This window comes from Phyllobates terribilis, unplaced genomic scaffold (genome assembly GCF_046119375.1).
Source record: "Phyllobates terribilis strain yellow unplaced genomic scaffold, ASM4611937v1 Scaffold_2__4_contigs__length_985480577, whole genome shotgun sequence".
In the NCBI taxonomy this organism is placed as follows: Eukaryota; Metazoa; Chordata; class Amphibia; order Anura; family Dendrobatidae; genus Phyllobates; species Phyllobates terribilis.
This window is the reverse complement of record NW_027362762.1, coordinates 164834009-164857276: the sequence shown is the minus strand read 5'-3', so window position 1 is coordinate 164857276 and position 23268 is coordinate 164834009. Positions and strand designations below refer to the sequence as shown.

Here is a 23268-nt window from a genome sequence, read left to right as displayed (position 1 = left end):
GGAATTCCGCAAGCGTTTATCACGCGTTTTCGACATGCGGAATTGCCTTGCGTTTTTTCATGCATTAAATAAGGCAAATCCGCTTGCGGAAACGCAAAATTAATGAACATGCTGCGGATTTTTGAACGCAGCATAAATGCTGCTGAAAAATCCGCAGCATGGGCATAGAACTTGCGGATTCTCATTGGGGACCATGAGGTGCGGATTACCAAGCGTTTTACAAGCCTTTCCGCTGCGGAAATTCCGCATCAAAAACGCTTGTAATCCGCAACGTGGGCACGCAGCCTTAGGCTGCGTGCCCATGATGCTTTTTTTAAGCGTTTCCGCAGCGGCAAAAACGCTGCAGAAATGCTTAAAAAACGCATGGTAGAAGGCCTGTCATGTCCCCCAATGATAATCCGCATGTGCTGGGCACATGCTGCGGAAATTTCCGCTGCGGATTATCATTGCGGAAAAAAAACGCAGCACTACCAATTATTTTGCGGAAGCGCTGCGTTTTCGCCGCCAATGACTTGCATTACAACTCATGGACTACACATCACTGTATATGTAGATGCGCATTCCATGCGTTCTAATGTGCAGATGGTACCCAGGTCTAGAAGAGAGGAGATTCTCCTCCAGACCCGGGTACCATAGAAAACTGTAAAAAAAAAGAATAAAATAAAAAATAAATATATACTTACCTTCTGGCGACCCCCGCTCTCCTTCTCTTCACTTGCCGGCAGTTTGTGATGGACTGAAGGACCTGCGCTGACGTCGGCAGGTCCTTCAGTGTAACGCAATCTACCGGCAGCCGGGACAGTGAAGCAAGACTGCGGGGGCCATCGGAAGGTAAGTATAGATTTATTTTTTTGTTTTTTGACATTCTCTCGGGTCACACTATATAAATCCATGCCGGTTGCATGGATTTATATAGTGTGACCAAGTTGTCAAGCACTTTCCAAGTGATGCTAAAATCGCTTGGAAAGCGCTTGTCAATCCGCATGCGGAAATGCATGTGAAGAACGCTTCACATCCGCTTGTCCCTGGCAGGAAAACGCATGTACAATCCACATGCGTTTTTTTCTGCCAGGGAGATGCAGAAACGCTCAGGAAAAAATCCTGAGCATTTCTGCATCGTGGGCGCATAGCCTTAGGCTACGTTCTCATAATCAGTTATTGGTACATTTTTTAAGCTGCATATTTTTGAAAAAAAATGCAAGGAACCTATTTTACTTAATCTGCAACATCAAAACCTCATCAAAAAGCTCATCGTGGGAACGTAGCCTAAAAGGGATTGTACTCCATAAAACATAAGTTTGTACATTCTGATAACCCACTGATTTTACCTATAATATTGATATAAGCAGATGTTGAGCACATGAGCATTGCAGTAAAATAGTTTGTTGTTCTATGAAATGGGAGTTTACAACATTGGAAATATATATAATCATTATTAAATCTTTATTAAAGCAGAGGTAAAATGTGTCGTTTAGCACTTTTGACATCTGTGGCTAGCCACAATGCTCTGAATTGGTTTTCCTGCACTTCTGTATAAAACTAATAGATTGACCATGTGTTAATAATATAATAAAATCTTTTATTTATATAGCGTCAACATATTCCGCAGCGCTTTACAATTCCGAGGTTCATATACAACAGTCATGAGTAACATAGTTAAAGATGATACAATTAAAGCAAAAATAATGACGTCCCTGCTCTTAAGAGCTTACAATCTAACATGTGTTAAGTAACTAAACAGATCTTCAGGACAGGACTTCATGTCTTATAGCGACTCAATACCAACAATTAAAGTAACATGCATTTTTGTCATCAAGAATGATCACTTTAATTGGAAAAAAAGCTTCCACTTTAAGGAAACCAATGTTCTTCTAAGTATCATTTCTGGTCTACATGAAGTCAGGCCGAACATGACTTATCACCAGCCAGTGATGATATAAGGAACTGATAAATGACTTCTAGTAATCAGCCAAAAGGAGGATATGAAACAATCATCTTCTCATGTGTGCTCTCATTAAGGAGGCTGCTCATTCCTGCTCCATCACTCCATAACAAATTACTGCCATAAATTGTTCATGAGCTGCAGCCACAAAACACAACCACCACAGAAGGCAGATACGCCTGGCCTGTAATCTGCAGCTCAGCACCAGGTATTCTGGATCACAGTAGCATGTATTTACAGGGGAAACCTAGTATATACACAAAGAATATACTCCATAGGGTGATAATAATAACGAGTGTAGAGAATGCCAGTACTATGTATAAATGAGTCATTAACAAACACATTAGTCTATGTTCACATTAGCATCATGGGTTTCACTTACTCAGGAACCGCCACTGTTACTTTATGACAAATCCATTGTCAAAGAGATAACAATAAATCTTTTATATCATACCCCCCATATATGACTGATAATGGGGTTCATCAGATCTCTGTTGGAGTTTACATATTTTTGACAGCAAGAATAGCTCTGCCGACTATATTCCAGAACAAGTGGTTGCCAGGTAAGAATGTCAGTGTGATCAAACACTTAATGATATCATGATGGGGTGATCATTTATAATAAACGATTAGGCTACGTTCTCACGATGAGCTTTTGGTGAGTCCTTGATTTTGCAGATTTTCAGCAGCATTTTTGCACCTATTAAGTAAAATAAGTTCCTTGCATTTTTTTTTAAAATGCGTAGTGTAAAAACTCACCAGAAACTCATCGTGGGAACGAAGCCTAATGGGTGCACAAATGGTGCAGAAAATCTGCAACATCAAAAACTCACCAAATGCTCATCGTAAGAACATAGCCTTGAAACCAAAAGTGGAGGTCTGACCTGTGGCAACCAATACATAGGCAGATTATAATCTGGGCTACTGCCCAGGGCTCAGGGCCCCCAAACCCAGACTGTCCCTATTAGAATCTTGTGTGATGGAGTCTCCACTGTCTCCTGTCACCCTCCATGATCCACGGTCTCCTCTCACCCCTCATTATCCACTGTCTCCTCTCACCCCTCATTATCCACTGTCTCCTCTCACCCTCCATGATCCACTGTCTCCTCTCACCCTCCATGATCCACTGTCTCCTCTCACCCTCCATGATCCACAGTCTCCTCTCACCCTCCATGATCCACTGTCTCCTCTCACCCTCCATGATCCACTGTCTCCTCTCACCCTCCATGATCCACTGTCTCCTCTCACCCTCCATGATCCACTGTCTCCTCTCACCCTCCATGATCCACGGTCTCCTCTCACCCTCCATGATCCACGGTCTCCTCTCACCCCTCATTATTCACTGTCTCCTCTCACCCTCCATGATCCACTGTCTCCTCTTACCCTCCATGATCCACTGACTCCTCTCACCCTCCATGATCCACTGTCTCCTCTCACCCTCCATGATCCACTGTCTCCTCTCACCCTCCATGATCCACTGTCTGCTCTCACTCTCCATGATCCACTGTCTCCTCTCACCCTCCATGATCCACTGTCTCCTCTCACCCTCCATGATCCACTGTCTCCTCTTACCCCCAGGATACACTGTCTCTTCTCACCCTCCATGATCCATTGTCTCTTCTCACCCTCCATGATCCACTATCTCCTCTCACCCTCCATGATCCAATATCTCCTCTCACCCTCCATGATCCACTGTCTCCTCTCACCCTCCATGATCCACTGTTTCCTCTCACCCTCCATGATCCAATATCTCCTCTCACCCTCCATGATCCAATATCTCCTCTCACCCCCCATTATCCACTGTCCCCTCTCACCCTCCATTATCCACGGTCTCCTTTCTCCCTCCATGATTCACGGTCTCCTCTCACCCTCCATGATCCACTGTCTCCTCTCACCCTCCATGATCCACTGTCCCTTCTCACCCTCCATGATCCACTATCTCCTTTCACCCCCCATGATCCACTGTCTCCTCTCACCCACCATTATCCACTGTCTCCTATGACCCACCATTATCCACTGTCACCTCTCACCCTCCATGATCCATGGTCTCCTCTCACCCTCCATTATACACTGTCTCCTCTCACCCTCCATTGAGATAGGAGATGGCAGTTACTAATGATAGGATTCCATGTAGATGGAAAATGGGAAGTGAAGGAGAAGGGAAGAGCTAGAGGCAGAACTCCTTCTTCCTGCTACCCCTTCATCTGCATAATTTTATTAGCAGTAACTGTCATCTCCTATCTCAGTAATGTAAGAATCTGTCTTCACTGAATACATATTTTACCCCTGAATTGAGAATTGTTAGGATTAATGATCAGTGCAGAAGCAGAATGAAGCAGATTTCTCTGATAAGATATATATTAGGGCAGCACGGTGGCTCAGTGGTTAGCACTGTTGCTTTGCAGCATTGGGGTTCTGGGTTCAAATCTCACTAAGGACAACATCTGCAGCGAGTTTGTATGTTCTCCCTGTGATTGTGTGAGTTTCCTCCCACACTTCAAAGACACACTGATAGGGAATCTAGATTGTGAGCCCCAATGGGAACAGTGATAATGTCTGTAAAGTGCTGTGGAATTAATGGTGCTATATAAGTGAGTAAAATACATAAATATTATAAAGTTACTTATTTTGATTTATGAAAATAAAATAAACCAACTGTTTAAACAGCTCTGAGCCCTAGGTACTCCTAATCTGCCCCTGTTATCATATAACTCTTTCTATGTCCTAACATACACTACAAAAATTAAAAGAGCAATCTGATTGGTTACTTTAACAAGTAAGGTCATTGATTGTCTGCACTTTTAATGCCTTTATATATGCAGTGGACATGTTTTAGTACTTCATTTTGCTACTTCCAATAGATGGTACTAAAGTTCCAGTCCTCTTTCTGAAAAGGCTACTTGCATATTTAAGGGGGGCATTGCATGGACTATAAGTCTATAAATCTCCCTATGCCGAATTTGGCATGCTCCACAAGGAGAAACTTTACTGCTTACACCTCGTCAGAGGCCTCTCACCCAGCCAAACCAGTTCTCCTGCTTAGCACTGATGAGTGGCAAACACCCAGAAACACATGTCTGCAAACAGAGTTTCTGGTTTGGCTTCTTAGTTAATATCATGTAGCAAGGCTCTTTAATTGGTCAAAATTGACTTTCAGGATTGTTGCTTCCAATAGGTGGCACTAGAGTTCTAGTCATCTTCCTCTCTGAAGAGGTTACTTGCATATTAAAAAAAAAACGAAAAAAACTCTACTGCTTATACCCCCTGCCAGAGGCCTCTCACCCAGGTAAAAAAAAGTTCTCCCTTTTACTTTGCACTAATGAGATGCAAACACCCTGAAATTAAGTTTCTGTTTTGGCTCATCTTGCCCTATAATATTGATTTTTAGGATTTCTACTTCCAATAGGTGGCACTAGAGTTCCAGTCCTCTTCTCTGGAGAATAAATGCATTTTAGCATTTTATGTAGTCAGTTTAATTCAATCTCTTATTATTTGAATAGTGCCGTCAATTGATTGTATATACAGTAGTGTCACATCCTATCCAATTTCGTATTAAAAACTATCTTCTATGTAACACTGCAAATTGCTACAAATTATTCCTGTTCACTACATATTAGCAGATTGAGTAGTCTCCAAATATCAGCAGCTACTTAACTTATTAAAAAAACATATGATCTCTCTAGTTTCCAGCCAGAGCCATGGAACAATAATGCAAGGTATGCTTTCAAGCCTGGCTGGATGACATCCATATAACGGAATACATTTGTTATTCCAATTCATCTTAATGAACAATAACTCATCTGCATTATTGGAGCTCTTGGGTAATTGTAGCTGCTGACCCAGACAAGCTGCCCCCAGTAACATTGAAACCATCCCTGCAAGAGAGCGATCATGTAATATCAGTGCTGCAGATCTGCAGAGCGCTTCATCTATTACTACGTTCCCAGATTTTTCATTTATGGGTTGTGATTGTACAAAGAATGTTGCACGGTGTAGATTTGTGTCACCCTTTAGCATCGGTCTCTGAGATGCTCACTTTTGGCATGGATTTCACCCTGCAATAGGTTTGGCACTTTTAGTACTTAGTGATGAAGAGGCATATTTGTAAAAGGTATAGAGCCCCTTTACATACCAGTCTAAGCTCTCATGCCCTGGAAGCATTTTTCATGCGCTTCATTGAGTCATGCTCATTGAACGGTAAATACAGCTAAAGCGCCATTATCATAGAGATCATGGATTTCCGTGATGAATGAGTCTTTAATATACACTCAAGCACCAGATGCATCTGGAACGGATCCAGCTTGGCTCCAGTGTGTGCTAAGGATACGTTTACCAGATACATCATCGATCTATCTACATTACCACTGCATTATATAATAGAAGCGTACATTACACATTGCATTGTAAATATAAAACTGATCCTTTCAGGTACATAAGGGAATGTATGCAACATTTTACTAGAGTTTTGTAGCTGTTTCTATAGACTCATCTCATTCTGATTTGGCAGGGCAAGATTCCTCCTTCCAGTGGTCCCAGTTTTGTCAAATTAAGGTTATTTTAAATTTGGGTTGATGTGTTACTATTTGCATATTCTATTGTATAGCACCGCTGAAAATACCCTGCTTCATTGCAATGGATATTAGCAAGCCATATAAAGTATATGGGGTAGATCCAAGCTTGTCATTTGCAAAAAAAAAACAGAGTATAAGACTTCACATTAATTTTAAGAGTTGTGTAAGGCTCTGCGTACATGGCCATAATATGCAGGAATATTTTTAAAGCCATTGGTACAGCTTTGGTACAGTCCGATCTCATATCCAAAAGTCTAATACCATCTTGATGCAATATGACGGATGACAATGTGCTCTGACTTACAACATTATCTTAAAGAAGCACTCCTCCTCCTCCCATCAAAATGTTCACCTTCTTAGTATATTGCAATCATCATATTATATAGCACTGTGTATTTACAATTGCTCATTTTGCCTTTCTACCCAGATAATTCTTCTATTTTCTAATAGGTCTGTGACATCACATGATTAAAAACAGGCTTGCTGAATCCTTCTATGCTCTATGTAAAAACAGGAAGTCTCTTGTCCCTGCATGAGTCATGAGTAGCTGCAAAAGTCCCTGGCAGGGGGAAGGAGGGAGCAGCTGGTTCAGGAGTTGAAGAGAGGAATGATTCAGGCAGGAAAAAGAGTCTTCTTATTTCTACATAGTGAAAAGAGAATAATTATCTGGGTAGAAAGGCAAAATAAACAACTGTAAGTACACAGTGCTGTATAATATGATGATTGCAATATATTAACAGTATAAAAACTTTGATGGGAGGAGTGTTTCCTTATCTCACCAAAGCCTCACAATCTAAAAGCTTTGTTGTCAGTTGTCATCCCCACAAAATACAGCAATTAGTCTGGAGTTACACATTTGTTTCACAAAACAATAATATTTTTCACCAATGCTCACTAAAAAGAATGCATTATAGCGAATCTGTCAGTGGGATCAAGAGGAAGTCAGAGCTGCGGGTGGCCATGCACTTCCTCTTGATTATTTATACCTCCGAAGGCGAGGACAGTGACGCCAGCGCTGATTGGGCCCAAGGCTCACGTGACATAACAACCTCACATGAGCCCCGTGAAAGCGAGTGCCGACATCTCTGGAAGGGCACAGACACTGGAGGTGTTTTTATTTTAATGAGGGCAAACATCCAGATTGAGAAGGGGTAGTCCTTATAGTAGCCAATCTCTTTAATGTATAAAGGTATCATTGTATTCAGTTTTCAATGACCTTTCTCTGTGGGTTGATCCTACTGACAGATTCCCTTTAAGTAGGCCAAGGGTTAGACATTGATAAGCAACTACCTAGGGTGGCAACTTATATTGGGGGCATAGTCACAGATTTAATGCAGATGATATTTTTGTTATGTCTTTGAGGCAAATCATGGCAAAAAGCTTGATAAAACCATAAAGATCCTAAATGTGCGCAGGGCTTTTTACTATAGAAAAAAACAGAAAAGAGATGGTCACAGAGCAGGAGAGTGTGAGTTGTGCTGTGTAAGTGTCCGAATTCTGCCTTTGTAGAATACAGTATCTATTAATTTAAGGGGTCCGCTGTCTTTAATTATTTGGGGATCTGTTTATTTTAGGGGTCACACCTGGAGTATGTATTATTCAGAGGGGGACTGGCCAAGGGTTTGTATTTAGAGGCCCCTGTTTATGGGCTCTTAGGTCTTTAATTATTTGGAGGTCTATTTTGGGTTCACATCTGGGATCTTTGTTTTTTTTGGGGGGGTATCAGTACTTATTTTTGAGTCTGTTTATTGTGGAGTCCGATCCATTATTCTTGGTGTTTACTGAAGGATATATTCCCTCCTTCTTGTGATTGGAACACAATTGGTTAGTGGTGTTTGCCAGTATGGCAAATGTAAATAGTGGAAATAAGCTAAAGAAAATTGAGGTTTTGCTTATCACACCTCGAAAATGATGTCTTTATAACACAATCCCTGCTTTCTCTTATCTTGCCGACCTAGTTATAGACTAGTGATTGGGGAATGAAACAATGCAGGAGTCTGAGAAAGGGAGGGAACCACTGGACACCAGGTACATGACTCAGAAATAGGTCCATATGTGCGTTGTTTATTAAACAGATAAGACATAGACAGCTTATGGCCCTTTTGACACATCATTTATTTGTGGGTAGACCAATGGACTACAAAAGAAAAAAGCAGAGGTAAGTTCAGGTTTGGGCCAATTAGAGGCCATCTGTGTTCGATCCGTGTGCCATCCAATTGAGACTGGACACGTGAATCCAGGCCTACGCAGACCATCAGCAATCTTTTCACCAATCTATACTCTCCTAATGACTCAAAGCTCGGTATATGCAAAAGAATTGTGCCCCATAACTGAATATATAACCATAGTTTTAAAAGATAATTGTACATCAGAAGATCCCATTTCGTTATTAGGACACAATCAGAGAATTTGATTCTTCACTAGAAAAATATTTAGATTTGAAAGTCCTCAGTGGTTGATTCCTTTTAAAGATGGTAACAAATTGCAAGCTTTCGAGACTACGCAGGTCTCTTCATCAGGCTAGTATACCACAAAATCTAAAGAGTCACATATTTATACACAATAAGACACAAAAAATGCAATAGGTAAGACAGGTGATGAAAAGCAGAGTTATTATGGAAGAGATAAACAGTTCTGGCTATAAATATTTTAGCAGTTAATAGATAAGGAGTGTGAAGGTTTTATTGTCCTGTGACTAGGTCCAGTGTTATGAAGGCCTCACAAGTCTGAGGAGCACATTCCTTAGTTGATGTAGAATGACATAAATCCATGCGACACATTTATTCCTGCTCTGAAAGTGTTAAAGGTTCTCAACTATATTCTCAACCATTACATACATATATGATCCCTCTAAACAGTGTTGGACTAGGGAGCCAAGGGCCCACCAGTAACCATCTCCAGGGCCCTACTTTTCACCTACATGCAAATGTGACGTTATCCTCAATCACAAATTTATGTAACAATGAACTGGGTAGATTGCTAAATGAATAAGATGTTGCCTCTGTCTGTAAATAGTGATTCAAGTATATAGTGCCAAGTACTGCTGATATAAGAGGGTGGTGGCCCACTCCTGCACACCGGCCCACCAGAGGATTCTCCAGTTCTCCTGTGGGCCAGTCCAAGCTGACCTCTAAATATGGGTCAGAGTTGACATTATTACATATCAGTGGTTCTCTGAGCTGACACAGATAGAAGGCCGTTACAATAGGTTTTCCTATTTCCATTCATTGGGATTCTTTCCCTTACTGGCAACAAATATGCCAACTAAAGCCAAACTTAAAATACGGGCACGTGAACAAGCCACGTCATACAAACAGAAATGCTGAATATACAGGAAACTCATCCCCTGCAAACCTTGAGAATGAATTTATGGAACTGTGAAAGGAAACTACAAATATAGAAATGGCATAATGATTACACATTTCCTATGTACGTCAGTACGCTATCATCTTTCTCTGTTTGCAAGCAGTCCTGAAACTGAATAATATTGCAGCTCTAAAAGTATAGGATCACACACAGCATTCAGCATCTCAAAAAGTTTTGATAGGGCCTCCCCTCCCCCTCCACTGTCAATCCTCACAGGCTGTTTGTGAGTAGAACCAGGACTAGCAACTCTGCACCCAGCCCGACAAGTCCACTTTTAACCCTATGTAATAGGCAACCCAATGAAAAGAGATGGAAAAGTCTACTTGACGATCACCAGGCCAAGCGCTCATTACTGCAGTTTTCAGAATTAAGCCTTTACCTTGGGTTTATTTTTCCATGAAATGTCTTTCATCACTATAATCACTATCTATAACATATTAAACCGCTGCACACTTTCACAATGAGGGTGATAAAGTAACAACTATGTCAGCTGTCATAATGGAGGATGTCAGCGGAGGAAAAAAAAGCGCCAAGTAACTAATTTAGAGAAAATATGCATATACCGTACTTTATCTTGCATTTTTCATGTGATTTTTTTTTACTTATTGTACCATTTAGCAGTCCACAAAAAAAAAATCCAAATGGACATTGAAACCCACACCCAATTATATAGCATTAACAGAAATGTGCATTTCTATGGGAACAATTCTAGGAAAAATCTAAAAAAAAATGAAAATAGGAAGCAAATCAAATAATCCTTTTTGGGTGTGATGGAAAAGCGATGACCTCAGGTTAACTATGTATTATTTTACTCACTTACAGTATATAGCGCCATTAATTCCACACCAGTTTATAAACATCATCACTGTCCCCATTGGGGCTCACAATCAAAATTCCCTGTAAATATTTCTTAGGCGTGTGGAACGAAACTGGAGTGCCCAGTAGAAATCCACGCAAACACGGGGAGAACATACAAGCTCCTTGCAGATGTCCTTGTTGGGATTTGGGATTTGAACCCAGGTCCCCAATGCTACAGTACTAACCACTGAGCCATCATGCTGCCTATCGCTCATAGAATTGGATACATGCATGATACCTGATGGACATACACAATACCTGTTAATACACAGCAAGCAGCTGATGGACTCCACGTCAATAGTGCCTCTCGCCTCCAATGCAAAAGTGTAAGGCGCTGGATAACGTCTTTAAGGTGCCCATACGACTTAAATAGTTGTTGGCTGAATACTCAATCCTCGCGATCCCCCAAACACACGAACACTCGGCCAAGCATTGATATGTTTTCAATAGGGAGAAGGACGTTTGCCACTGCCAAGTAAATCTGGTGGCAGCTTATCTCAGGGAGAACAAAAGAATCAAGTATCAGAATTCATGATCTTTTTCCTGACATCATCAGGCAAGAGTAACCAAAATCGGCAGACATTAAAGAGAATCTGTCAGCAGGATTTTTCTAAATAATGTACAAACATGGCCATATTGGCGCTGTGATACTGTTGAAAACGATATCTGTGGTGAAGAAATCCATTTTGTGGATTTTGTGTAATCAAGTTCTCTTATAATTATAGCTTTGTGCATCAGGGCGGGACTGTGGGGCGGAACTGTGGGTAGGGTCTTGGGCTCTGCCACGGCCCCTCCGCTGCTCCTGTTATCTTTATCGTCCTCCTCGGCACCTTCCTAGCCGTGGGCGGCGCTTGTGCACATTGATTTCCTGGCAGTCTTCAGGAAAATGGCACTGATGGTGGCGCATGCGCAGATTGACATCTCAGCTCAATAATGAGCTGAGATCTCAATCTGCACATGCGCTGACACGGCACATTTTTACTGAAGACCGTTGGGAGGTCAATTTGCGCATATGCGGCCACTGGTGCCATTTTCCTGAAGACTGCCAGGATATTAATGTGTAGAACCGCTGCCCGCGGCTAGGACGGCGCAGGCGCCAAGTTTTAGCGAGGAGGATGATAAAGACAACAGGAGCAGCGGAGGAATGGATTTCTTCACCACAGGTATCGTTTTAATCAGTATCACAGCACCAATATTGCCGTTGCCATGTGTACTTTACTTATCAAAATCCTGCGGACTGGTTCCCTTTAATTTAATTTCTATGGGGGCCTTAACATATAGAAATATATTGGGACTTTTGCAAAATTCAAATGTACCCATGATTGCCCTACATACACTTCTGAAGATGGAGGTTCTAGTCCAAGACCATTCACATTAAAATATGACCTCATGGTCATAAGGGAGAATATGACACTTCACAGAGACACTATATGGGCTCTGTATGCTGCCATACAGGGACTAAGCCATAGAGGAACCATGCATATGTTAGCGTGCCTTATAGGAATATAATGTAAATGTCTGACAAATCTCTCCTGAAGGCAATGCCAGATTTTCTTTCTGTTGAATTAGGACCGACTTGGCACTAACCCTATTTTATCACTAGTGACACTTAAACAATATACAAGACGTCAAATGCATTCTGAAAGCCTGGCCAATATAAACAGACTGTCAATGTACTTTAAGGCTGGAATAAAACAGATTCTGATCTGTTTCTGGTGGTTCTATGGTAAAATTTCTTATTATGGAGATTTCACAACGCGCCTCTACTGCAAATAATGCCAAACAATGCTTGGATGGAGCCCAGCAATGGCTTGCCGAACAATTGATAGAAAGCTTCACACTGTGTATGGGATTTGCAGCACAGCAGTTACAAAAATCCCTCTGATGCCTATGTCAAGCACGAGCATGTCACTGAAAGCTGAACTTTGTGTCACATGCTGACACCGTGAGGTGCCATACCCCCGAGACAGCACTTCACAACCTCATGTAATACAAAGCTGAGGAACATGGCATTAACTGTATTCTCTGCTCTGGCTTTCCGGGGGGAGGCTAGATGAAGAGTTTTTACCCGCTGATGTGGAAAAATGAAAAGAAAATGAGGCTGGACTGCTGCTTTCAGATGCTGTCTCAGGTTATTTTTAACGCTGGGGTGACTGCGTGAATTCACAATAACAGTCCACAAAACAAAAAAGCCTCATTAACTGTCATTACCGAAAGCACTGAGATGTGGAAATGTGCACACTCAAAGAAAACTTTTACCAAAGCCAAACTATTGTCCCATCCCACAACGCTTGGATTAATAGCTGCTGATAAACCTCACTGACATCATGTCCACACTGAACGAAGCACAGAAATTATACTATATTCTTACTATAGAACATGTGCTTCTAACATCACTAAAGCACTAGTTAATGAAAAAAATCTATTTAAACTGTAAATTAAAAGTCTTCCAAGTTAAGGCCCCCATACATATTAGACTGATGTCAGCTGAACCCACCGATATCGAAGAGTTCGGCCAACTGTCTAATGTGTATAGGGGCACCGGACAGCTGATGGTCAGGAGAGATGTCGATCGCGCATGTCCGATTTTGGCCTGCTGATCACACAGTTCTCCTTGAAACAAGCCACCAGCTGACATATCCTGCATCCTTCTCATAGAGGACAGCGGAGACCTTGGCCAAGCTAGCGCTCATTGTATGGGAGAGTTGGCCAAAGCATCTTTGGTCGACAGCCATCTAAGGTGTATGGCCTGCCTAAGTCAGGAGTATGTTAGAAATGACACTTCCCAATATAGTTGGGGCTGTATGATCCTTTTTGGTATTTAGGTACCTGGTCATGTCTATGGGCACACCCCTGTTAATGTCTATGGGTGCATGCGTTGTGAGTTTTGTGCGACCATGTGCCCAGAGTATACTGAGATTGTGATGTGAGCTTAGTCTTATAGTCACGGCCCATTTACACTGGCTGATTTCAAGCCAGTAACGAGCACCGATTCAAGGAATTCACCAACTTTTTAGTATAGTACTTTGTATAGTGTATACATGTTATACTGTCATGTGCTATGTGATGACAATGATTTTTAGGTATGAATAAAAATCACGTCAACCGATGAACAAGGTTTTGGGTCTTTCGTTGAGTAATTGCCAAAATTGCACGGGCCTATAGTCGGGAACTACTATGCTGACCAACACCCGTTTGCCGATTATTGGCTCATGTAAAAGGCTTTTAACACAAGACCAAAGGAATGGATATTGGTCTAACTAGGCAGATTCACCACTGAGGAGTACAAGAAAGATGAGAACTGTAGCTGTGGCCATATTGGATAGTAACCAGCTCTCCTTGATACAAATATAACTGTATTCAATTATTATCCAGGGAAATACAGATTCATATATAATAAAAACAAAGCTAAATGCAAGGAGATTCCCTAGAAATGTAGATCTTGATCATCTAATTTGGCGCTATGTGAGCAGCTCACATATAGATTACCCTTAACATTGTAATTTTTCTGGTATGTGGCGCACAAACAAATGAGAAAATACAGGAGCATTTCTGTAATCTCCTGCATTCCCAGCTCCAGGGACAACTGGAACAGATTTAGAGATAAAAGGCCACGTGGAAGAGGAAGGCAGGAATGACGCATGAAGCGTAGGGAAGTTTGTCTACTAAGTGCAATAGAAAACCCAGGAACAAACTATAATAAGGAGCTGAACGCAGAATACACAGATTGTGGAAACAGAGCCATGGCTGCCCTCAGTTTAAGAATTAATCAGTTATTGTTTTACTATATGTAGCATCAGACTGGACAGTTTTCTATGCACTAAATTAGAAAGCTTAGTGTGTGTACACTCAGTTATGTATCATTCATATAAAGGCCATTAAATAATGAAATAAATGCAGCATTAGGCATAGACCACTGAAATATCACTGTAAAATAATCAATTTGTCCTGGTGCCCCTGACAATCTGCTTCCAAGGTCCTGGGCCTATGGATCTTCTTTACTATAAATCCTGACTTATTCATCCTTATGTATGGACGTGAAATAATAATTACTGTTAATTCTGTCCTATTGTTATTAAAGGGCTTAGTTCTGCTCACTTATTTCCGCATGGGACAGGTGAACGATATCTGCCAGTCACGCACGCTCACATCTTGAAGCAGGAGTGAGCAGAGCAAGAATAACCTCTTAATCTATTATATTGCAAACTCATATTGGAACAGAAGTGTCCGAAATGTAGAGGGGTCACCAAATATAGGCCTCCAATCCCCATCCTGGAGATACAGTTAAGTCTTGGGCCTGTTCTTGCTTTAACTGTTCAGACGAGAGGGCAGGATGGGTTTAACTGAAGAAAGCCTCCCCTCTCCATAAAGTGATTGCCTGTATAGAATATACATCTTTATGTTACCCTGTTCAAGATCCTCATTTCTTGGACTAGTGAAGAGTGTCTTTCACATTTGAGGACCAGTCCTGTCCTGCAGTATACAGACATCCCATTTACTTGATTGGACTTTATGTTTTGCTTCATTTTTCCTATGGTGGCGCTACTAAGGAAAAAAAAAAACACTAATTGGTAGGTTTCCCAATAGGTAACAGCCCATCACTGAGAGTCCCAGCAGGAGGACACTTTGTGATCCACTTATTGTAAAAGGAATCCTCCTAATAAGCAGAGATTGTCCAAAACAGAGACTTCTAAAGCAGGTCTACACATTAGATAGTTGCTGGCCAAATGATACCTCAGTTGATCACTTGGCTGACAGCCATCGCAGTCGACTCTCTCTTAGACGGGAGCACGTGTTTGGCCGAGGGCTCCTGTGTTTGCTAAGAGAAATCAGCCTACTAACACGTTGACCGGTGGCTTATCTCCAGAAGAACAATGCAATCGGCATTCCAAAATCGGACATGCGCGATCAACATCTTCCCCCGACCATGGGTCGGCCGGCGCCTCATACACAGAAGCCCTTAGGCAAAACCCGTTGATATCGGCAGGTTCAGACATTAGTTTAATTTGTATGAGGGCCTTAATATTCTCCTTATGAAAACCAAAGAAACCACAAGTCCTTTGGTATATCCTCCACATATTCTTATCCTGCTCTCTGATTTCTTTTTAATTAATTTCCTTTCTACACATATTTGTACATCTGGAAAAGGATCAGAAAATCCCATTCATTAGATTTTTTTTTAAATACTGTCTCCAGTATAAAGAAAGAACACTCATAGTTTACAGTAATTTCGCTTTCTGTGTTTGTCCCTCAGGACAGGCTTCCTGTAATGGGCTCTCATAACATATACCTCCTCTGAGAAAAGCCCAAATGACACATCAGCCTCCGCTATTAGCGTGTTTCCAGGGTGAATTAAAGTGATTCTGTACGGCTAGGTTAAATAAGTTCCATAAGTCATCGCAGTGGCTGCCACTTCATTACCACAAGATTATACAACTGCACAAGTCATGGGAAATGGAGCAAGTGTCAGTCTGGATAGATGGTGGCATAAGTCTACACTGTGCATTCTGGTGCAGCATGGAACCGGTGAAACAAAACAAAAATGTGTTTTAAAAATGCAAAATGGGAATGAGTTACTTTGTAAATCTCATTCATATACATGAAAAATCTGGATAATGCATTTCCCAATTTTTTTCCAACATATTGAACTTTACATAGTACCAAGTAACTGGTGTGAGAAAAACAAAGAGAATAAATCGTAAAAAAATCTTCAAGTGTCCTCTTTTTAGAAATAAGTAAAAAAAATGTACAAAAATATGTTTTTCAATTAAATAACCACGATATTCAATGAGTATTTTGCTTGAAATTTGGGAACACTCGAGAGCCCATATATGACCATTGTTTGAGGTTTCGAAACCTCCTACTTTATAAATAAGTTGCACGACTTTTGAAACATTAATCCTGTAATTTCTGTTGTTCTTGTCAGAGTCAATCACAAGTAGGTCACTATACAATGGACACAATATAGTAGAGTTTTTGCCTAGGTCTCTATTATATTATACAAAACCAATAAAAATAATTGAACAAGGAACCTAAGATAAAACTCTCCCACCCACGAGTGAAGAAACCTTGAGATTTTTTTTTTGCAACCTAATACATTTTAGTTATTAAAAGTTGCAATTAGATGTGAAGTTTTCACTTAATTACAGCAACTAATCTTCAATTACAGTTAACGTGTCTAATAATAAGTACACAATGGGAGCAGGCATCTGATTGGTTGCTCTGTTTAGTGCTAATTTTACACCTAAATGTCATATTTGAAAATGTGCAAGGCAACCAGGTTCTAATTCACATTCTGTACGTAGAGAAAACATAAAGTGGAGGGACAACACTTCAACATTTCAGAACTCTTAGGCTAGGGTCACAAGGACGTGTATTCTCTCATCAGAGAGAATCGGGTCGACTATGAAAATCACACTCTGCTCAATCTCTGATCAGAGTGTCAGTATAGTGTGATCCAATGCTCTCAGATGAGGAGAAGATGAAGGAAAAAATGTCTTCATCTTCTCCATTCTGTCAGTCTGTGGAAATCAAACTGCACTCAGATATCATCCGAGTGCAGTCCAAGGTTTTCCAAGGACTTGCATGGTCGAGTGTGATCCAATAATCAGATCCAACTAGGGCATGCTGTGATTTTTTTTCCCCTGACTGGGTCTGTCTGAGGAAAAAATTGGACTTGTGCACGGCCCTATAGAATAACATTGGTCTGAGTGCAATCCGATGTTTTGTCGGATCGCACTCGAACGAAAAATACAGTCATGTGCACTAGCCCTTATACTGTTGGATTTCCTTTCCTCCATTATATATTTTGCTATTAATTATCAGTAGGCTGTAAAATTGCTTCATATTGCAGAAAGTAAGAAATGTGAACAATAATGATTAATTGCATTAATAATCAATGTAAAGAAAATTCTGAAGTCTCCATGAAGATATTGAATTGGGTATTGTGACTCCGGATATCAACCAAAAAGCTACTGCTGATTCTTATTAGCATATTCTACTATGGGGTAAATGTAGTTAAAATGTGAAAAAAAGACATGTCAGTGGTGGCACCAGCGGGGCAGGAGGGATCACACATCTGCTGTCGGCATATAAAAAGAATACCCAAAGTTTGAAAGTGTAAAATAATATAGGATGCAAATTAGATTCCATCCAGAAGGAAGAAAATGATCTCTTATAGCCATACCAGTATTCTTTCTGTAGGAGAGCTGATTTGCATACTTGTTTCCCTATGGCCCATTGCCTGTAAAGTACAGTAGGTCTCCATACGTCAGTTGGATCTTTTTAATGAGACCCAATCAGTGTCAGACTGAAGAACATTGGGCCCACCAGAAGATTTGATTCTGAGAGCCCACCTTTCTCCCCTACTCAAGAGCCCCATAGCAGCTGCAAAGTTTGTACTGTACTATCAACTCTCCTGAAGGAGAAGTCAGGGCCCACCGGAGGATTCTCCGGTTCTCTGGTGGGTCAGTCCAACCCTGGACCCAATGTTTTCCCCACCCCAATGCTGGAACAATATAGTAAATGTTTGTATCAATTCACAAAGAGAGACATTTCCCAGGCAGAGGGGGGCAGAAGAATTTGGATCAAAAGTTTAGACTGTTCAACTAAAACTCGCTGATGGACCAGAGCCAAATCTGTATCTCTTTGGGAATATATTGTCTTTGCATCATGGCAGAGTCCCATGTAAATCCAAATACATTTCAATACCGTCATCTGTCAAACTCAGTTGTCCTACATCAGCACTTCTATTTCTGTAGGTGAACATCTAAACTTAATGAACCCCATGGCTATATATCATATAGCAAATCATGTCTGCACTGTAGCTGATACATAACACTTGGTACACTTCTATGCATTTAGCTCTCTTTGCCGTCAGTGCACAAGCCCGATGACAGCAATGCATGAATTAGCCATAACACAGGGGAAGGCATGTAAAGGATATAGTAATCGCAGCGCAGACAGACCAACAAACAAAGCCATGGAGAGATCAGATGCCCCTCTCAGTCTTGTGCAGGTTAATTCCACTTCAACTCTCAGCATATTAAATCTACCACACTCGCCACTTGAACCTATAAGGGATGCAAAGCAAGTGGTGCTCAAAATACATTCCCTGCTATAATAACACCATTCAGTAACATTTTTATTATTATCCCGAGCAGCTCATGAAATGAATATCTCATGTCAACCCCTACACAATCAAAAACAAGATCCAAGACTGATGACCATTATAGGTTGGAAACCATCCAGTATATAATGTGGGTATCCACACCAAGCCTACAAATGTGATTGTACTCTAAATGTAACAAAGGAGTACCCCTAACTCACAATTCTCCTTACACACCATTGTACAGCCACATTTAGGGGTAATTAGGACAGCCTCAACGCCAGGACCTCCTGCGGTTTTACTGAACCAATCTTCATAGAACCCTAGAGTTCTCCAGGTTTAGTTTTGTAGTGCTATGGGGGTTGCGTGTTTTGGCCATAATACAGACCTTACTATATACAGAAATATTATATGAACCAATGTGTCTCATATGATGAATCCATGAGGATAATTTAATACCTTTTTTTTGCATTTTCTTTCCATTATTTGTTTGGTACTTTTTTGCCCCTTTTTTAAGCTCCTTACCACTTTTCTTTTTTTTTTTGCCATTGTTGGCATGGTTAGCTAATTCGTTTAGTTTTCTCCTAATTCATCATCAACAATTTTTTTAAAAGTAGCATTTTTTTTTTTCTCGAAAAAATGTACTCCACTAACCCTATGGCGTATCTTTTGTAGTTATTTTTTAAATTTATTTTTAAAGTATTTTAAAGGATCGTTCAACTTTTAAGAAAAAATAAATCATTTACTATTTTGATGAATTTGGAGAAAAATATAACAGGCCAAAAAAGAAAGACAAGATAACAAGAAATGATGAATCAGGCCCTAATGTTTTAGCAAGTTTTATGCCAAAGAAAACATTTACTAGTATGCTGGCATGTTCACACGTCGCGTTTTTGAAAACGTAACATTTTACTGCTCCTGCAAAGTCAATGAAATTTCTGAAGTCTCATGCACACATTGCTTATTTTTTGTCTTTGCAGATTTGAGGCAGTTTCAAATCTGCAGCATGTCAATACTTTTCAGTATTTTTGCAGCGTTTTTTTCCCCTTCTAATGAATGGGAAAAAAATGCAGAAAAAAACGCATGCAAAAACGTATTGCTTTTTATGAAGCGTTTTTCCTACCAAGAGACACGTCTTTGATATATGACTGTATCATTATCTTCAGCTTTGGCTCTTTGGCTTCTAATAGGGTTATTCCAAGTAAAATCATGCTCCAGGTAATAGGATTGCACCATATCACAAATGGATTTTCACGTATCCCATAAATGGTCCACCTACTAGAGCTAAGTTCTCTGTCTGCAGCACAGGTAAAGTTAAATGGGTGGTATAGTCCAGATGACTGAGCGGAGGGTTTGTGGTGTCGATTCATGCATTATATACACGGACGGACAGCAAGCTGTGCAGTCTCAGGCTGTAATGGAAATGGAAGCGATCACCCTGAGCCTTTCCCACATCAAATAATCCAGCAGGAGGTGTGGAATCTGCGTAATCTCAGTGACACAGGGCCTCAGAATTCCAACAGGACCTTACTAACAGGAGTTGATATAAATAGATTTTACCATGTGTGCAATAATTGGAGACTTAATATGAAACACAAGATCTCCCTAGGGAATAAAAAGATTTCTTCCAGATCCCAACGTGTAATGTGATGAAATGATATTTGTTTTCTTCGCGTACAAGAACATACTCTACAACATCAACACTGCCCAGCCTGAAACTTTTCCTCAAGATATAAAAGTTAAACTCAACCTAAAAATAGCTATACGTCATATACACCAGTTGTTAACGTTGAGTATTATATACTAAAGCTGTGAATGACATTTTCAGAATGTAAATTAAAGGGATCCGGTTTCCTAATGTTTAATGTTTGTTCTGCAGGATTGTACTATGACGTCTACAAGCAAACAGTTGAGAAGACACGGTGTGAGTAATCAGTGTGTGTAATCGGTAGCCTACGCTTAGGATCCGTGCAGTATATTTAGATGTAGGCATGGCTGAGCTCATATTAGTTCACAAGAATAGGTAAGAGAGGATATATACACTGCCCACACGTGTGGTAGCCCTATAACCAGGTAGCCAGCCAGGTTATTCATTGCTTGCCATCACTCAAACATCTATATGTTCCAGAGAATTGAAAGCTTTACTTAGTACTATCCTCTACCCACTCACAACTTCTTAGCCTTTATTGAACACATGGTTCTGAGGCCACATTTAAACCTTACGAAAATGTGGCCCAAAATCCATAAAAGATGTGCCATGGCCCAAATTTCTGTCGCCTATTATAGTAGTCACAAATTAAAGCCAAATGTTTAGTAGATAAAGAAAAAATGCTGTTGGCTTTCATTGTGACCAAATCTTACATGGATATATCCATGATCTCCTTGATGCCCTAGAACAGGCGGTTTAATAAAGGTTCTTATGCCTCTCTTCATAATTTATTAATCCACTGATCCACTAAGGGACTAATAGATATTAATCCCTTAGTGGATCAGTGAGTAAATGCATACATTGATGATTTCAATGATGCCCTAGAACAGGCGGTTTAATAAAGATGTTTTTGCCACCCTTTATAATATATTAATCCACTGATCCACTATTGGACTTATAGATATTAATCTCTTAGTGGATCAGTGAGCAAGTGCATATATCTCACTATTACACCATAGATATCTCCCCCAGGGATGCTAAACAATTGTATAATATTTACTCTAACAAAATTGTGCAAAATGTATCCTGAGATAAGGAATGAAGAACAAATTTGCAACATTTTTGACACAGAAGGGCTTCAAAATGTTGTAAAATAGTAAGTAGTATTATTAAATGTAATAATACAAAATGTCTCAAAGCTGCAAATGGTGCAAAAATATAAATGACAACATCCCACTAATTCACTGTTTCTTGTAGTGTATTGGTTCCATAACAACTAGCCCCATCCAATGCTGGGGTAGTCACTAGCCTGCAGACACAGCAGAAAGCATTGTCCATGAATGCGCTAACTACATAGTCAGCTTACAATAACTTATACATTAAATAAAGGAGAATTACAGTCTAAAATGCTGGCGGCATATAGGGTGGGTAGGACACAGCCCAAAAAAACAAGCAAATTATCAATTTTAGAATGACAAAACGGAAAGGTACCATAAAAAAAACACGAGAATATATATATATATTTATGGGAACATTTTCTCCCTTGTTATATGTGTATATACACACACACATATATATAATGTTCTGCATATTATACACGCACACGCAGACATACATACATGCTGTTCCTGCTGTGTATACATGTAAAAAGTTAAATATATTGATCAGAACTAGCGCTCACTGTACAAAGTACACCATGACGCCACTCCTCTTAACTATTGCCAACCCCTCATTCACAAAAATCATACATATATGTTCACAGTCCAGCCTACCATATAATTGCAACAAAGTCCTACATTTCCATTGGACACATAATGCAAAGAGGAGGTTTACATGTTCACGTTGTATTCGTAACTATGAAAACCTTAAGGGAATGAATCCTTTGCTGAAACTTTCCATACTCCTCGCGTAGAAAATCAATGTTATACATAGATCAGGAATAAAAAATAAATAAATCAGGTAATCAAAGTCGCAACCATAAATAGCGCAGAAACTAATGGCTGGAAACCCAGTCTTTGTTAATTCTTGAAAATCCCAGAGCTTGCACAATTGCAATCATGCCTATTGACCTCTGGTAGGATTGCAGCCGCTAGCCCCATTGGCAACAAAAGGGTTGAAAGCAGATCATGCTGATGCAGGACAGCTGCTGCTTCCACATTAAAGCAACAGGGAACATCCAGACCTTAAAAAGACCATTTATGTATCCAGATCGAAGCCTCTCCTTACCTCCTGGTTCTGAGAACATGCTGCTTCAAATGTGCTGTTTAGTAATCCACACTGTGCAAAGCCAAGAGGACCAAAGCGAAGCCTTGTGTGGGACTCACCATTCTTACTGTGACAATGTGTGTGAGAGAGAGAGGAGAGTGTGACAGCAGGCTGCCTGGACTGCAATCACTAGGGCATCCCCCTGCCTCCCCTCCCCCTACCACATCCCTCCAGCTTTTGACTCCTTCCAAAACTATATTAGCCAGCAGGGGAGAAAAAGTGACCAATCATGCATTCATTGCGCCTGTCTCTTGTACCCCTACAGTATGGTCTTCTGTGTCCTTCTTGGTATCCTAAAGACAGCACATGAGATGTAGAAGGTATATGGAGGGTCCTATTGAGTGCTGGTTTCAGGGAAGGAACAGCAGGATGAGTATTATGAAAGAATGGGAGGGAAGCTAAATCCGCCTCTTGGGGCATGCACAAGTTGTAGCGGTCAGTTGTGATTTTTTTTTCAACGGTGAGACATCAGAAATGCTAGAAATCAATGGGGCGATCACTGACTACTAAA

General features: G+C 40.5%; 1 protein-coding gene across 1 annotated transcript in view; it reads right to left on the bottom strand.

Annotated features, from left to right (window-relative positions):
- LOC141199503 (fidgetin-like) overlaps positions 1–22904 on the bottom strand; it is a 98957-nt gene extending 76053 nt beyond the window's left edge. Inside the window, exon 1 of the mRNA XM_073663222.1 lies at positions 22719–22904. The gene's annotated coding sequence lies outside the window, so the exon portion shown is untranslated. The remainder of the gene's footprint in view (positions 1–22718) is intronic.
- Positions 22905–23268: the final 364 nt, after the last annotated feature.